Below are 11,979 nucleotides of genomic sequence, written 5' to 3' on the forward strand. Positions count from 1 at the left end.
TTGATCAAAAGAAACATTCCGGTGGAATCGAATCTCTGCGTTTTCTGTAATGAGGAGGCTGAATCCGTGGACCATCTTTTCACGGCATGCCCTACCGCCCATCGGGTATGGTGTAGATTAAGCGAGTGGGTCAAAATGCAGCCTATAAAGCCTTCTCTTTGCTGGACATTCTCGAACTGCATAAAAGTTTTAACGGGGATAAAAAAAAAAGCCAAGGATATTGTTCTTGGTCTGATTGTGGTTACTTGTTGGTGTCTTTGGAAAGTCAGAAATGCTAGGATTTTCTCCAATGGCAGAGGTACCGGGGCGACATTTTTAGGGATGTGAAATCTCTTAGATTCTTTTGGTTAAAGAATAGGTCTATCCATTGTAATCTGATCTGGGAAGAGTGGTGCAAGTTCCCTCTGTATATGATGTAATTGGTTGTTTTTTTGGGCGGTCCTGCGTTTTTTCGTCAGGCTGGCCATTTCGTAATAAAGTTGACCTTTAGACAAAAAAAAAGTCTTTGACTTCGTAAAGGAGTTAAAGGAAGTATTTGACTTCGTAAGAAAGTAAAACGAAGTTTGACTTCGTAAGGAAGTAAAACGAAGTTTGACTTCGTAAGGAAGTAAAACGAAGTGTATTGACTTCGTAAAGATTTACATGAAGTCTTTGACTTCATAAGTGAGAATAATGAAGTGTTTGACTTCGTAAGGAGGTTAAATGTTTGACTTATTAAAGTGTGTATGGTCTTTATGACTTACTAAAGTGTGATTTGGTCCTTATGACCTACAAAGTGTGAAAGTATGATTTGGTCTTTATGGCTTGGTAAAAGTGTGTTTTGGTCTAAAGAGTCCATTAAAAGAGAATTGGTCAAAAAAAAAATCTTTGTATAAGATGTTTAGAAGTCTTTGACTTCATAACAAGGTGTGAGTGACTATTTCGTTGTAGGAATCACAAGTGTGAGACTGTGAGTGACTATTCGATATAAGAATAACAAGATGTGGAGATCCTATGGTTGTAAGAGGCATAGTGGGTGACCATCCAGTTATGTGGATTAATCCTCCGTGGTTATTATGTGGTGGTCTTACTGTCTGTGGTGATCTATACGGGTTGAACACCGCGCACTTTGCATGGGATAGCCTACGTAATGGGAATCAAAAGATCTAAATTAAAGACGGTGACCCTAAAGAACAATAAGAAGAAATAGAGACTGTCTCATGTGGGAAAGCGCATTTCATGTGGCTTGGAGTCTCACTCGTAAGTTGAACATAACTCTTTATTTCGAATTACCTACAAATTATATTAATGGTAGATGATTATCTTAATTGATAAGTATAAGTATTTTTTTAAATGATATTAATGAGAAATTAAGTCAGTGTTGTCTGGTAATTCGAATTATGCTAATTACAAGATTGACTGATATGTGAAACGGAAATTTGATAATCTTGAGGTCCAATATACATGTGGATGTACTAAGTATATCGTGACCAAACTATTGTTGAATTTAATCTATACTAAATGAAATGTTAAGGTTTCACATTAGGTGATTGGAATCGAAATAAAGAATAACGATGGTTAAAAAAAATAGTAACAATGGAAGATCACAATTGTGTAAGTGATCTTGGTGGCTAAATATTAAAGTGGGTTCACCTTAAACAAAGGTAAACGCTCCTTGGTATTTAATTATCAAGTAATGCAAATAAGTGTTGTATTCTTACATAAGCTAAATATTTAGATTAATTTTGTTAAGAATTTTAAGGTTTGTGCGCATAGATTGGAGTTAGTATGACGTTAACATGTTACAAAAAAAAAAAAAAAAAAGTCTTATAAGTTCCATGAACCTGGTTGGATGGTTTCCACCTAAAGATTCAAAACCGATTTTTAAGATTATTGGACTTTGACCAATGTACAGTAAGAAGCAATGAATGTGAGACCTGCAAATGATTATTACAATGTGTTAATACTGAATAAAACAATAAGTGGCATGTAAGAAAATTTATTTAGGTGGAGTAAACTTTACATGATCTATATCTTGTTGTAGAATAACCTGCATGTATATTATAAAACTCCTTGTATTAATAAGCTTCAATAAAGTCGCTTAAAGCGGAAGACTTAAAGAGGGAAAGGTTAAAAGGTGTGGCCGATAAGCTAGAAGAAAACTCGACCGGACTCAAAATGAGGTTCGGCCGAATTTGGATACCACGTTTTTGCGAAGTCAAGACTGCGTTACTTGAAGAAGCTCATAAGTCACGATACTCGGTCCACCCCGGGGCTACAAAGATGTATCGAGATTTGAAGACCAATTATTGGTGGCCGGGCATGAAACGCGATATCGTCAAATATGTCGCAAAATGCTTAACGTGTTCTCAAGTGAAGGCGGAACACCAAAAGCCCTACGGAGAATCTCAACCATTGGGGATACCGTTGTGGAAATGGGAAGAACTAATGATGGATTTAGTAACCAAGCTTCCAAGAACGAAAAAGGGGCATGACACAATATGGGTAATCGTAGATCAACTTACGAAAAGCGCCCACTTTCTACCCATTAAAGAAGCCTATTCTTCCGAGAAGATGGCGGAAGTCTACATGAACGAGGTCGTGTCTCGACACGGGGTGCCCGTGTCAATCATCTCGGATCGTGATACTAGATTTACCTCTCGCTACTGGCAAAGATTTCACGAGAGTGTGGGAACGAGATTGCACATAAGTACCGCCTACCACCCTCAAACTGACGGCCAGTCAGAAAGAACCATTCAAACACTTATCGATATGTTGAGAGCGTGTGCTTTAGATTTTGGGGGAAATTGGGATGACCATTTACCACTAGTGGAATTTTCTTACAACAATAGTTACCACAGTGGCATTCAAATGGCACCATACGAATTACTATATGGGAGAAAATGTAGAACTCCCGTATGTTGGGGTGAAGTGGGGCAAAGGGAGCTCGCGCCAAGTGATTTAATAGCAATGACAAATGAAAAGATTGAATTGATTAGGGCTCGTTTGAAAGCGGCCCAGGATCGGCAAAAATGCTTATGGAGACAAGAGAAAACGTCCTATTGAATTTCAAGTTGGAGATTTCGTTCTGTTGAAGGTGTCGCCATGGAAAGGCATAATCCGTTTTCGTAAACGGGGTAAATTAGGCCCTCGGTATATTGGGCCGTTTAAAGTCTTGGCACGAATTGGAAGGGTTGCATATCGATTAGAATTACCGCCTACTCTAGACGGAATTCACAATACCTTCCACGTGTCGCAATTGAGAAAGTGCCTTGTGGATGAAACTGCATTAGTACCTCTCGATGACATTGAGTTAGACGAGGGGTTGAATTATGTCGAAAGACCAATAGCCATCAGAGATGTCAAGGTGAAAAAGCTCCGCAACAAGGCTGTCCGACAAGTGTTGGTACAATGGCAACACCGAAAGGGGTCAGAACTCAGATGGGAAGCGGAAGACGAAATGAGGAGGCACTATCCATTTCTTTTTGGTATGTACACGTTTAAGATTGATATGTCCAGGTTTCGGGGACGAAACCTCTTTTAAGGGGGGTAGACTTGTAACACCCCAAAAATATTTAGTTCGCTTAGGATAAATGGTCAAAAGTAAATGGGATAGTGTTTAAAATTAAAAAGTAAATAAAATCAAGGGGGCCAAAGTCGTTAACGCCAAAAGCTAGTGTAACATCCCAAATGTGGTTTAACACTAAATAAGCTAAGTCATGGAAGTTCAAAAATTAAACATTTTACAAGTTTCAAGGGGGTAATGTGAAATATTTTAAATTAGTAAGGATTAATTAAGGTTAAACCAAAAAACAATCCCCTGTACGTATGTTGGGATCGACCTAGGGCAGGAGAAAACAAGGGTTTTCCTTGTTCTTGCAAAAACTCACCAATTGACAAGGAGAAATCAAGATTTATTTACTGCATGTTCTAAAATTTCAGCCATCTAAGCATATCTAGTGGAATGGTAAGTCGAATTTCTGAATTTGGTGAATTTTAGAGAAAGGGGTTTCGACCCGAACATGATTCGTGATATGATTTGTGTTGTTTAGATGATAAGAATACTCCCTAGAGTAGAAATCATGCTTGATTTTAGTTAATTGAAAGAAAGCCTCTATAAACCCACTTTGTGAAATTGTGATTATGAATATGAGGATTATAGGAATGATGAACAGATGTAATTTTACATGTAAATCAGCTTGTAGTACCCAAATGCTAGTTAAGTTGATGTAGATTAAAGGAATTGTAAGAAATAGATTGAGTAATGATGATGTATAGGATGGAATAGCAAGTTATGCTTTAAACGTTGTACACTATGCTTTATTAAGGTAACGCCTACTAGGTGCTCGATGAAATGCTTGAATGAGTAGTTATGTGTAAATTGGAAAAATGATGGAATGAAAGTTTGGGTACTAAACGAATGAATGATCATGTTGATTTAGGTGTGAAGGAAGAAGGTTCGAATTCTAAGAAGCCGGAAGGATCACAAGACCGAGGTATGATCCGTTTCATACGAAAGTTTATTTTTTTATTTGTTAGTGATTATATTGAACAACCCTTGTTATAAGAATTATCCTATGTTTTAGTTATTGCGGTGTTAATAAATGAATGGTAAATCCCTTGCGGATTCGTTTATGCTAAAGAAGAATTATGCTAAGTTATGCAAACCGACCGGTTCTTGCAACTAGGTCGAGTAAGGATATGAGACCATCCGTCTAGAACGGGTGGTCATGTAAGCAAAATCGTATGCATAAAGTTCAATCCGTTATACGGATAGAACGAAAGATTTTTAAGTTAAAAGTAATTAACCCGATGTTATCGGGTCGAATGCGAAATGCTTGAATCTCATTATGAGATTGTATGCCATACCCACTAAAATGGGTAATCGAATGCGTATGAGAAATGGAAGTATATAGATGATTGCAATTACCATGTTGGTATTGTGGACTATATAAGTGCCTTTACTAACTTTTTAAAGTTTGATGTTTAATGTAGGTAAATCCTCGACTTAGGCGATTGGACGGCTTGGAACGTGCACACTTGGTTTACGCCCGCCTCACGCTTCCGTTATTAAATCTTTTGGAATGGGATAAGTCTTGGTCATATGTATTTAAGTCTATGTAGTATGTTGACATCTTTGTCGTAGGGTAAAACTTGATAGTTGAAGTCATGTCGTGTCCAATGTGGACTTTGTTTGTTTTGGGTTTTTGTCAAGGATGTTTAATGTTGAAGTTTGGTGTGTAAAACAGGTTGTTAATGGTGTTAAACGAATAGGTCATGTCGAAATTTTCAAAAATTTTCCTATTTATTTTGTACGTCGAATGAAGTGGAAATTGGGGCGTAACATATATATAATTAATGAGGTCCAACCCCCCAAATCCCACACTCGCACTCACCTAGACGAGGCATCCTAGAAGTCCCCTATCATCTTCAAAAGCATGTTGACTCTAAGATTTAACAAGTATTCACACACAAGTTCTATTAACACACAACACACACCGCCACTCAAACAATGAAATATCAATAACAATCATGCGTGGCTCAATTCTCACCAAGAAAAGATTAGAAATGGGTGTCGGTGTGTCAAATGGAACAATATCAAGTTTTCAAATTTTTACACTTTCACTTGGATTTGCAAAAAAATTTTGAATTTCTCAAAAATTTCCCCCATCCCCACACTTGGGATACATTGTCCCAATGTATGGTTTTGAGGGAAAGATCGCTTTCAACAAGAACATCCCCAATTGCTTATATATGGTGGCAATGTGGTGTAGTCCACAATGGGTGGATCTCCTACAACTGGCTGTCCCGCATGCCATTGGTCATGCATGCGTCTTTGACGATCATCCAAGTAACGGTTATTTGTTTCTTCTTCACGGGCATATCTATGAGCACGGTTCCATTGCTCATTTCTATCGTAACTTCTTTTAATAGCCCTTTCCGCACTAGCACCCATAAATGTTTGTTGATCAAATAGCACTTGGTTTTGTTCACTCCAATTACCGAATGTGGGTGGTCGCCTCTGTTGAATGATTTGACCCATATCCCCCGAATGGGCCCAATACGGGTCATAAGCTTGTTGTGCATAGTCAAATGCACTACCCACATAACCAGATTGTATGCCAGCTCCTTGAACCCCCGCTTGACCGACACCTCCTACTTGAACATCTACCGTGAAAGTGTCTTCACGATAATCATCATCCCCACTCACTTCATCATCCATTGATTCGGGTTCCTCTTCCTCTCCCGGTCTTAACGGTCTCGCATCCACTTTTAAGGCTCTTCACCTTCTACCATCCGTCTTCAACTTATGAAACCTTTCCAATTCTGTGTAAGTCCAATCCGACCCAAGATTCTTAAGGTCGAATGGTCTAAACCTCTTGTAGGACCCTTTTTCATCTCCTTTGATTGCCCCGTACTTCTTGAGCAATGCCGTAATCAACCGGCAATGAGGTATAATCTTCCTTTCCCCACTATTCTTGCTCAACCAAATGTTGTTTAGTACCAAAAATCGGAAAGGAACCTTGGGTGACCCACGCATCATCATATACAAGATTGGCACTTCTTGAAACCGTACCTCCATCTTGTCACCCCGCCTCGGCATGACATTGTACATGCACAACGTCAATAACAACTTCGCTTCCATTCTTAAATTTCTTCTATATAACTTCCCATGTGTTGTGCCCGGAAGGAAGAGGTAGTCAAGCATATTTTGCCATTGTGGATGTTTAGCGGGCTCATGGTAAAGATCTTTAAGACTTGGGTAGATGTACTCATTGGCCGGCCCATCATCAAACTTTGCTACCCGGCGCAAAGAATCATACGACATCTCTACCTTCACACCATTACACTTCCCAACTAACCGCATCTTATTCGGAGCCTTGAATGGGGGACATTCAAGTGATGCCACCCACTCTTGAATCTGCGTGTCATACATTTTTTTCTTCTCACCATCATAACATTTTGTGACCGCTCCCCAACCCAACGCATTAAACTTTGCTATGATCCCGAATGGAGCAAAATCAGCCTCCCGGATTTCTTTTTCACAAATAAATGCTTCTCCCCTTTGTTTTAGCTTGTTCATTTGTTCGTGAAATAGATCCTCTCTCCATTCCGCGGGTTGGTCTAACAATGAGCCGGTTGTCCAATCCGGCTTTGGCCCCCTTGGCGGTGCATCCTCCTCCGAGTCCGGGTCACCAATCCGAGCCAATCTCCTCCTTTTTTGTTGTGCCGCATCCCCTTGGGAAGAACTTGCAACTCCCTTTCCTTTCCTAGACGCCATGCCTACACACATTCAAAACCAAGCAAACAATTCAAGTTAGTTATTTTTATCCCATCTTCCCCACACTTGCTTCATGCTATAGGTATAGATGTGCAAAAACCCAAAATTTTATTCTTTCAAACAAAATTTTGGCATGATGTCCCCTAAAATCAGAATTTTTCCAAAGAAATCTTCATTAGACATCAACACATTTATACCTATAACACTCAATGGTTCACAAAGTTCTATCTTCTATCTCATACAAGCAAGTGTGTAAGCAAAAACATAATAAAAACTTACAAACCTCAATGTACTTCAAAAAATGAAAGAATTTGCATACCTTGGTGTTGTAGAAGATGAGAATCACTAAAGCTTGAAGTTCACACAAAAACCCCCAAAAAAGCCCCAAATTTCGGCACCTAGGGTTTGAAGTTCGGACCAGAAAACGTGATTTCCTTCCAAAAATCTACCCACAATCGGAATGCTTGTGAAATTTTAGTCACAAACGACCCAAAAATCACTAAAATCGGGCTTGATTTGAGAGATTTATGAAGGTATGAAGGTTAGGGTTCTTAGGTGAAGTGAAGAAGAAGAAGAAGAGAAAAGGTTGTGGTTGGGGATGAATGAAAGAGATGTGTGGTTGGGGTTGTAGTTTTATTATTATTTTTGTTAGATTTTCGGATTTTATATATATATTTTTTTTATATATACACAAAACGACACACAGAACAAGACCCCAAGTTCACTCGACGCCGTACGCTACGGCTCCTTGCCGTAGCTTGCGGTGATATCTGGGCAAATATGGTGTGCCGTAAGATAGGGGGTGTTTGGCGTAAGCTTGTTTTTTGGATGAGGAGCCGCCGTAAGCTACGCCCCCCCACCGTAGCTTACGGCGGGTACTGGGCATAGGGGGGCCGGCACAAACTTGTTTTAAAATTATATTTATTATTTTTTTTTATAATTTTATAATTTCTACTTTTTATGTGTTTTTTTTTTAATTTTAAGAAAAAACTTACCCTACCCCCCGTTAAAAACCCGTGTTGTCCTCAACACTATGTTCGGGAAATTAGTAAAAATTTCCCCACACTTGTTTCGAACACCGGTTTAAACGGGACTTATTCAAAACACACTAAATTAAATTAAATATTTACAAGTACCAAACCTGGGCCTCTTTCACATTTCCTCGTCATCCACCGGGTGTAAAATGTAGCCCACTTTATCTAACTCGAGATTGTTGATATCATTACCTTCCAAGTACGGTTTGAGCCGATGCCCGTTCACCGTTTGTTGCTTGTTTGTTCGTTCGTCTTGAATATCAACATCACCAAACCTTCCCACTCTTCGGACAACGTAAGGACCCATCCACTTGCTTTTTAGTTTCCCCGCAAACAGTTTCAACCTTGAATTATACAACCACACCTTTTGACCCACTTCAAAGTTCTTTTTCTTTATCTTCGCATCATGAACCTTTTTCAGTTTGTCTTTATATGCGGATGCACACTCATAGGCTTGATCCCTTATTTCCTCAATTTCATTCAATTGAAGCTTTCTCGCCCGACCCGCTTCATCGTAGTTTGCGTTTACCGTTTTAATTGCCCAATACGCCCGGTGTGCCAACTCCATAGGCAAATGACATCCTTTCCCATAAACCATCCGATAAGGAGTGGTATCAAGTGGAGTTTTGTAGGCCGTTCGGTAGGCCCACAACGCATCGTCAAGCTTGCTTGACCAATCCTTCCGATCCGTTCTCACCGTCTTCATTAAAATCTCTTTAATTTGCCGGTTGGAAACTTCGACTTGACCACTCGTTTGCGGGTGGTATGGTGTAGCAACGCGGTGGTTCACATTGTATCTCTTAAGCAACTTTCCGAAATTGAAATTTTTGAAATGCGAACCGCCATCACTTATTATCACCCTAGGTACACCAAAACGAGCAAAAATATTAGATTGCACAAACTTACATACAACGGAGTGATCATTGGTCCTTGTGGCAATAGCTTCAATCCATTTCGACACGTAATCAACCGCAACCAATATGTATAAAAACCCATTTGAGTTTGGGAAAGGACCCATGAAGTCTATTCCCCAAACATCAAATACTTCTACTACCAAAATCGGGTGTAACGGCATTTCATCACGTTTCGAAATACTTCCCATTCTTTGACAATTGATGCAATTCCGGGCATACTCACAAGAATCCTTGAAAATCGTGGGCCAATAAAACCCACTAGCTAACACCCGATAACCCGTCTTGTTCCCACTAAAATGCCCTCCACACGCCGATGAATGAGCATGAATCAAGATCTCTAGAACTTCCGTTTCGGGAACACATCTTCGTATCACTTGGTCGGCTCCAATTTTGAACAAGTCGGGTTCATCCCATATGTATTGCTTCACTTGACTAAGAAATTGTTGTCGTCTCTTCCTAGTCCAATGATTTGGCATTGCACCCTTAGCCAAATAATTAACGTAATGGGCATACCAAGGTGCAACATAAGTAGAGACGGCCAACAAGTGTTCGTCGGGAAACCGTTCATTGATTTCACTTGGGTCATCAACACCTTCCAACGGGATTCGGGACAAATGATCCGCAACAACATTTTCACATCCCTTTTTGTCCCGAATCTCAAGATCGAATTCTTGTAGCAAAAGCACCCAACGAATCAACCGGGGCTTCGCATCCTTCTTTTCCATCAAATATCGGACCGCGCTATGATCCGAATACACTATCACCTTGCTCCCCCAAATGTAAGATCTAAACTTGTCCAAGGCATACACCACCGCTAATAATTCTTTTTCGGTTGTGGTGTAGTTGAGTTGCGCCTCGGACAAAGTTTTGCTTGCATAGTATATCACCACCGGCTTCTTATCGACCCTTTGACCCAAAACCGCTCCAATGGTCGTGTCACTAGCATCACACATAATCTCGAACGGTTTTGACCAATCCGGTGGTTGCAAAATAGGAGCCTTCACCAACTGTTCCTTCAAAACATGAAACGCTTGCAAACATTCGTCAGTAAAATCAAAGGGAACATCTTTTAATAATAAGTTACATAAAGGTTTTGTAATTACACTAAAACCTTTAATAAACCTTCGATAAAACCCCGCATGTCCCAAAAAAGATCTCACCCCCTTTACATTCTTTGGTGGGGGTAAAGATGAAATTACCCGAATTTTTGCTTTATCTACCTCCATTCCCCGGTCCGAGATGACATGCCCCAAAACAATACCCTCTTGAACCATAAAATGGCTCTTTTCCCAACTTAGTACCAAGTTTGTCTCAACACACCTTTTTAAAACTTTTTCTAATTCCCTAAGACACGAGTCAAAACTTGGACCAAAAATGGAATAATCATCCATAAACACTTCAAGAGATTCCCCGACCATGTCCGAAAATATACTCATCATACATCTTTGGAATGTGGCGGGGGCGTTACATAGTCCAAATGGCATTCGCCGAAAAGCAAATGTACCATATGGACATGTAAACGTGGTTTTGTGTTGGTCGTCCGGGTGAATAGCAATTTGGTTATATCCCGAATACCCATCCAAAAAACAATAATATTTTTGACCGGAAAGTTTCTCAATTATTTGGTCAATGAAGGGTAACGGGAAATGGTCTTTTGAGGTAGCCGCGTTTAATTTCCGATAATCAATACATACTCGCCACCCGGTTACCGGACGGGTGGCGATTTGCTCACCTTGTTCATCTTTCACTACTTGGATGCCGGATTTTTTAGGCACTACCTGTGTCGGACTTACCCATGCACTATCCGAAATGGGATAAATGATCCCCGCATCCAACCACTTGATTACTTCTTTCTTCACCACCTCTCTCAAATTCGGATTTAACCTTCTTTGTGTTTCACGGGTCGGCTTTGCATCCTCACTTGTAATAATCTTGTGCATCACAATGGATGGACTAATGCCTTTTAAATCGGCTATCGTCCACCCAATCGCCGCCTTATGAGCCTTCAACACCCGCATCAATTCTTCCTCTTGAGCTACCTCCAAGTTGGAAGCAATGATCACCGGTAAAGTGTCATTCTCCCCCAAAAATGCATACTTTAAGTGCTTTGGTAGCTCCTTCAACTCCACACTTGGTGGACTTTCCAAAGAAGGCTTTGTGCCCGAATCGATTTCCACCGGTAATGTATCCGTTTGGTAAGTCCATGGTGGACTTCCTTCCTTTACCGCAAGGGCTTCTTGCTCTTTCTCTTCTACCTCTATCTCACATGTGTGAACCTGCAAAGACATATCACAAACACAAGAACCCAAAATTTCTTCTTCGAACTCCTTCGGGTCATAACCATCTATGAAATCTGCTAAGAAACACTCATCACCATACACATTAGTACCGTTAGTAAAAACATTCAACCTCATTTTTCTATTACCGAATGTCATGTCAACTGTGCCATAACGACAATCAATAATAGCATGTGCGGTGTTCAAAAATGGCCGACCCAAAATAACATTTTGTTGTTGAATTGGGTCCGCGGATGAGTAATCTAGCACAAGGAAATCAACGGGATAATAAAATTCATCAACTTTAACTATAACATCCCGTACGATACCCCGGGGAAGTTTATGAGACAAGTCGGCTAATACAACCGTTGTCTCAACCCGCTTCAATGGACCAAAATCGTATTGGTCATATAACCCCCCCCCCCGGTAGGATACTTACTCCGGCTCCAAGATCCAATAACGCCCTTGTGGTTTGAAAGTTTCCAACTTGAATG

The 11,979-nt window shown here is 40.1% G+C and overlaps 1 long non-coding RNA gene across 1 annotated transcript; it reads left to right on the forward strand.

Annotated features, from left to right (window-relative positions):
* Positions 1-3,819: 3,819 nt before the first annotated feature.
* On the forward strand, positions 3,820-5,207 carry LOC118490672. The gene is made up of 3 exons (XR_004889846.1): positions 3,820-3,946; positions 4,422-4,475; positions 4,975-5,207. It is a non-coding gene; the product is annotated as an uncharacterized LOC118490672 (long non-coding RNA).
* Positions 5,208-11,979: the final 6,772 nt, after the last annotated feature.

The sequence above is a fragment of the Helianthus annuus genome, chromosome 3, assembly GCF_002127325.2.
Source record: "Helianthus annuus cultivar XRQ/B chromosome 3, HanXRQr2.0-SUNRISE, whole genome shotgun sequence".
NCBI lineage: Eukaryota > Viridiplantae > Streptophyta > Magnoliopsida > Asterales > Asteraceae > Helianthus > Helianthus annuus.